The 6,826-nt window shown below is 32.5% G+C and overlaps 1 pseudogene across 1 annotated transcript; it reads left to right on the top strand.

Moving 5' to 3' along the window:
* The first annotated feature begins 356 nt into the window (after nt 1-356).
* Nucleotides 357-3,283, top strand: LOC149542637 (pentatricopeptide repeat-containing protein At2g13600 pseudogene; annotated as a pseudogene). Its single transcript, XR_016355491.1, has one exon. The product of XR_016355491.1 is annotated as a pentatricopeptide repeat-containing protein At2g13600 pseudogene (transcript).
* The last annotated feature ends 3,543 nt before the right edge of the window (nt 3,284-6,826 follow it).

The following is a 6,826-nucleotide window of genomic DNA, read 5'->3' as shown; positions in this document are numbered from 1 at the left end:
ACATTATTTAATTATATCATATGGACTTAACCATTGCACCTCCTCTTCATACGAGTATTATTTTTCATCAAATAGATGTCAAACTAAAAGATAAGATCTAACAATAACTAAATGTGATTGTTCTATTAGTTTTCTCAAATGATTGTGTAAGTTTTTTTGTCATCAACATTTGAGATCATACTACATGATCCATCACGGTCAAGAAAAAAAATCTAAGCTAGATTAAAAATAGATTAAAACTTTTGCCATTTACCCATGTTGCAACTTCATTTCCTTTTATACACTTCGCTCCTTTTATACACTTCGCTTTAAAGAAGATGATATATACCCAATCTTGTGATAGGTGTGACATTTCTGTAATTCCTTTCTCATTACTGTAAAAATTGGAAAGATCACTTTTTACATCTTTGATCTCTAGAATCCCATTCTTATTGCCCATACTTCTTCTGGTCCGGTATTGAGTTTATAATTCCTTTAGTTTTTTTAATTCTGATAAGGAATCAATCGGATACATTGAGATAAAAATGACGAACACAGTTGAATCTTGAAGAGCATTCCATAAATTGTATTCTTCCTTTCTCTTTTTGCGTGGCGCAGCGGAGGATGTCTGAATTAATAGCAATGGACTCGTGCACATATATTTCCCTTCTCCGGGCCTGCGTTCACAGTAACGCCTTGCATCGAGCCAAATTAATCCATGCCCACATCAATAAAACAGGGTTCAACCCAGATACTCTTCTCTGCAACACACTTTCCAACACGTATGTCAAGTGTGAGAAGGTGTTGGATGCTCGCAAAGTGTTTGACAGAATGCCTGAACGGAATGTTTGTTCATGGACTGTCATGATTGCTGCTTATTCAAGGCATGGAGCTTACGAGGAAGCATTTTCTTTATTTCACCAAATGCAAGAAACAGGCATCGAGCTAAATCACTTTGCCTTCGGAAGCATTCTGCCTGCGGTTGCTGGCGTGCAGTGTCTGAAACGGGGTATGGAGATTCATGAACATATAATAACAAGAGGATATGAGTTAAATTTTGTTGTAGCAAACGCTCTCCTAAATATGTATGCAAAATGTGGTAGCTTAAAGATGGCGCGTAATGTGTTTGACAAAATGTCCAACCCAGATGTGATATCTTGGACTAGCATGATTGTTGGATATGCACAACAAGGATTTGTTGATGAAGCCTGGGGTTTCTTTCAAGAAATGCCTCAGAGAGATGTGGTTGCGTGGAATTCCATGATTGCGGGATTTTTGCACAATGGGCTTCTTGATGAAGCTTTGAAACTCTTTAAGCGAATGCCTCAGCGAGACAATGTGTCATGGAATGTGATGATTGCGGGTATCGCTGAAAAAGGATTTGTTGCTGAGGCACACAAATTATTTGACGAAATGCCTCAAAAGGATGCATTTTCATGGAACACGATGATAGCTGGATTCGCACAGAACAGGTATGTTAACGAGGCTTTTAGTCTCTTTCAAGAAATGCCTCAAAAGGATGTGTATTCCTGGACAGCAATGATCTCAGGGTTTGCTCAAAATGGGTTGGTTGACAAAGCCCTGAAACTGTTCAATAAAATGCCTGGACGAAATTTGATTTCATGGAATGCGATGATTGCAGGATTCACACAGAATGGACATGCGAATAAGGCTCTGATACTTTTCCGACAAATGCTCTCAGAAGGTGTGAAGCCCGACTCAAAGATTTTCCCCACCGTTCTCTCCGCTTGTGCCAACTTAGCAGCTCTGGAACACGGTGTGGAAGTGCATAAAAGAATAATAGATTCCCGATTCCAGTTTGACATTGTGATCACAAATGCACTGATAGACATGTATGCAAAATGTGGGAACATTCATAAGGCGCGGGATTTATTTGAGAATACAAATGGGCGAAGCGTTGTCTCTTGGACAATCATGATTGCAGGGTATGCCATGCATGGCTATGGAAAGGAGGCTATCCAGCTCTTCGAACAAATGAAACATTCTGGGATGAACCCAAATCATGTAACCTTTGTTGGGGTGCTGTCTGCTTGCAGCCATGCAGGTTTAGTGGATGAGGGCTATGAATACTTCACTTCCATGAAAAACAATCACCAAATAACACCTACAATGGAGCATTATAGGTGCATGGTTGATCTTCTTGGGCGTGCTGGGTGTCTCCATGAAGCCCAAGATTTTATCAACAAAATGCCGGTAAAAGCCGATGCCGCTATATGGACTAGTTTGCTTGGTGCTTGTAAGATTTACCACTCTATAGACTTAGCTGAATTAGTGGCAGAACAGATTATTGAGCTGGATGACAGGAATCCTTCCCCATATGTGATTCTTTCAAACATTTACGCCACAGCTGGGAGGTGGGATGACACTGAAAATATAAGGAACATGATGAAAGATAGAGGGATTAAAAAGACTCCTAGCTGTAGCTGGATTGAAGTTCATAAACAGGTTCATGGTTTTCTCACAACTGATAGATAATACCCAGAAACTAATGGAGTTTATGCAAAATTAGGGAGTTTATGTTGGGAAATTGAAGAAGAAGGGTATCATTCTGATACAAGGTGATTGTTCGGTGATTGTTCGGTGATTGTTCAGTGGTATTAATGAAAAAAAAGAGCTGGGAAATTGCATCCGGGCTGTTTTAAAATTCTAAGGAATGGCTATTCGAGTTATGCGAAATCTTATATTCTTATATTCAGATTATTGCAATGTTGAGATTGTTGACTTGGTGGTCAGCACCTTCTTTGAGATTCGTATCGTAGACTTGAATAAATTTGGCACATGTATCCGACACTAACAATTCAAACTTTTGGTACAACAGTAAATACTTCCAATATACATTATAAGTTGCTACCATCATTTCAAGGATTGGAGATGTTCTTGTGGAGATTATAGTTGCTACCATCATTTCATGGATTGGAGATGTTCTCGTGGAGATTATAAATGATGGTAAGCAAATATAATTATAAGCATGGCCTCTTAGTGATGACAACAAAGCTGAAGCTGAAGTAATTGCTTTGAGATATGTACAGGGGATAAGAAACAGTTAAACTAATGTGAATTGAGGTAAGAGGTATAAGATCTCAAACAAACTTACTATTGCAAGCATTCACACACAATGCCCATTATAGGGGTCATGATGTGGATAGACTGTAGGTCCAAGGAGATGGCTTGTGATTGTATTATGATATATTGTACAAATTCTGATGTGTGTCTAAATGTGATATTTACTTGTAAGTTATTCACATGTACAATTTATTATAGACATTTACAGAAAATTTGAGCATGCATGTGTGGTTGTATTAACATAAAACGGAACATGGGAATCATAATATGGTTGTATTTGGTAAATACATAAAATGGAAAATGAGTATCCTATATTTTCAAATGAATAGATAAATTTATGGATATCATATAATTTTATATTAATAGGTAAATTTCAATAGATGTATATGTATTGTGAAATAATACAAATGAATTGAAAAGAAAAAATTAAGTGAAATGAATGAGATTGTTCAAACAGACAAACTAGTATAGGAAATAGTATGTTAGCGTGTTAAGAATAGTTAAAAAAATATAGGGAAAAATTAGTCCTCTTAGAATTAAAAGTAAGACATTTTAATCAATTAATATTAATTAGTGAAATAGGATATTATATTCTTTCCTCATTATTCTTGTTAAATGATAAAAAGTGATAATGTCTAATTAAGATCATTGGGCATTGACATGAAAAGTCATGTTGCAAAATATACATTAAGTCTCCTAACCTAATATGTTGGCATCTTACACCTCATTGAACTCCTATCTATTGATTGTTGATATTTTGACTAAAAGAGTGGGCACTCTTAAGTAATAAATAACCTGGATAGCTATACTATTTTTTTGAGCTGAATTCTGAAAATTAGTTTGAGACTTTTTTGTTTCGTATTTTGTATTTTATATTTTGTAACATCTTCTTCTTTCTTTTCTAAATTGATGTGAACATTAAGAGAGTTTACATCTAATTAGAATATGAGAATATAAAATGAAGAGCTTTGACACTTCTAAAATTGTACCTTATCAAAGTGTGCACACTTGAATAAAAAAATGAGTGTACTTGAATGTAGAAACAAATTGATTTGAATTATTATAAGAATATATTTATAGATATTAAGAATCAATAAATTATTAAAATATACCACTTATATTAAAAACAATAATGAAGAAGGATGAGATGCTATGAAAGAGCAACAACCACACATACTTCAAAAGGAAAACCAACCCAATATATGAAATCTTCTTATGGATTACTTCCAAATAATTACTAGTACCAATGCATGTAATGGATCAATGAGTAAATGAATATAGATAATAGTGCTTTAGAGAGATTCATACTAGAAGAATGAGAAAGGGATGTGTAAAATTATATGGACTCCGTTAAATAGTAGTATTTATATTAAGGAGGTGGTAAATTAAAGGAAAATAAATGAAGCTTGATACAAATAATCTAGATTATGATCAAAGGCAAGACACCATAATCAATTAGATAAAGTAATAAAGTACTTCATTAATTTTGTCTTTAATTAAAAAAAAAGATAATCTTTTCTATTTTTCTTAAATTTACAATATTTTTTAATTACAAATTTAAGTTTATATATTCTCCAATATAATCTTAGTGGCCTTTAATTAGCATTATCTTTTCAAAAAAAGTAAAATTTAACTATATTATTTTGAAAAAACAATTAACCTTATTTTTAAAATATAACATCAGTATTCAAATTCTAACATGAATTTAATCTGAATGGTTCTTCTCTAATTATTGAAAAATTTTGCATTTCATTTTCTATTTCCAAGTAAGTACTTCCAAAATAAATTATAAGCATAGAAAATTGTAATCTATGGGTATTCGTAAGCTTGCATCACTTACTGGATGTTTTACTAGTATCTTGAATTAAGATTGCTATATGTTAGAAAATAATAAGTATTATGGAGTTGTTTGGTTCCTTTAAAGAGAAAATTTAGAAGAAAATCATTTTGATTTTTGACCTGCCATCCAGTTATGGATATGTATGAAATATTGGATGCAATCTACGAGTGAGAGCCAATAATGATTTGAGTGGTCTTTTCATTGTTGTGTGTGTCCTTGCCAAGTTGATTGATTGATTGGACAACCTTTTATCTTTCTGTGCAATATGATTGCAATGAGCCAAAACAATGCAAGCCCACACCAGTAAAGGTAAGGTGAGATTCGTACTTCTCATGCACCCTACCCTCCAATGCAACACACTTCCTAAACAAGGTGATTGTGGCTTTTGCAAAGTATGTACATTTCTGTGTTGCACCGAATACAAGAAACAAGCGTCAAGTCAAGTAATGTCTGAAATAGGGTATGCAGATTCATGAACATAACATATGAATATGATAACATTTGGATGTGAGCCCATTTCAGTTGTGGCAATAGCTCTGCTAAACATGAATGCAAACTATGCGTAGCTTGGAGAAATTGTGCTTGACAAAATGTCTAATCTGGAGGTTATCTCTCGGGTTACTGTGATTGCTTGATATATGCATTGTTTATTTCAATCAGAATTTACCTAGTACTTTCGTTGTTATGTATTCTTCTTTTCTACTCTTATGCTGTTTTTTCTAAAAATTAATTATCTTCATAAATACATATTTTCATTAAAGAGTTAATTCTATTTTATTATCTATTTTGAATGGAGAATACTAGTTATTATGAATGGTTAAATCTTAAATATCTATTAATTATTTTTCAATAATATGATAGGTCAATATGAGGGCAATGAATAATAATAAGAGTTAAACATTGGATTTAATTGTGTCTCAATATGAGATTCACAATTTTACAGAAGGTGTTGTGGCTAATTCCACAAGAAGAGGCAATGAGAAAAGTGGGGATGACATGCAACTTGTAGAAATAAACATATAACAAAGCACAATAATTCTAACAGCATGTTGTCACTTCCTAGCAACAATAGCAAGAACAATAGTAATAATTCCAAGAACTAAACTCACAACTCCAAAGCAAACTATTCTCCAAATCATAAAGTAATATAGAACATGAACAATTAGTTGAGAAATTATTATAATAGAAATCATGAGACATCCAATGAAGTAGATTTTGCCCCCTCAATATGCCCCACCAATAGAATTTGAGAAATATGTGTCTGCATGACTAAAGCTTATAGTCAAGAGACCAAAAAATGACTAAATTATAGTATTTTTTTTAATAATTCACAAATATAAATGGCTAAATAAATGATGAATTTGATCTTATGACCTAATCACAACTAAAACAGTGGTTAGTGTGACTAAATGGATAGCTAAATCATGACTATTACACCTAGAATAAATTCAACTCACATATGATATTATATATTCACATCAAATTAAACTTGATGGGTGAAATCAAATCTTTAGCCTTTAAACACATTACCTAGTTTTGGCTTTAAAGTATAAATAACTTCATGTCTTTTAGGTCTCATTAAAGACTTGTAAAATTCATCTAAGTGTCTTACAATCATTATATAGGTGCATAAAGGGTGAAGTGTTTCAAAGTATTTCAAATGTTTAAGATGTTTGATACAAAATTGATATTGTGCCATAAAAATCTAAATTATTATTTTAATTCTCTTAAATTTGAAAATTAAAACAATTTTAATTCTCTTAAACTAAAAAATGAAGGAATAAATAAATATGGCAACATTTACATATCACCTCAAATGTATTAGTTGTTAGAATTACTAATCAATTAAAAAATATTTTTAAACAATTAACAATTATAATTTATTTTTTATTAATCTAAAATTGAAATAGCATTATAAATATA

This window comes from Cupressus sempervirens, chromosome 8, assembly GCF_028749045.1.
Source record: "Cupressus sempervirens isolate cs-2001-9-10 chromosome 8, ASM2874904v1, whole genome shotgun sequence".
NCBI lineage: Eukaryota > Viridiplantae > Streptophyta > Pinopsida > Cupressales > Cupressaceae > Cupressus > Cupressus sempervirens.
Note: the sequence above shows the minus strand (reverse complement) of the source record. Positions and strands in the feature narration are given on the sequence as shown.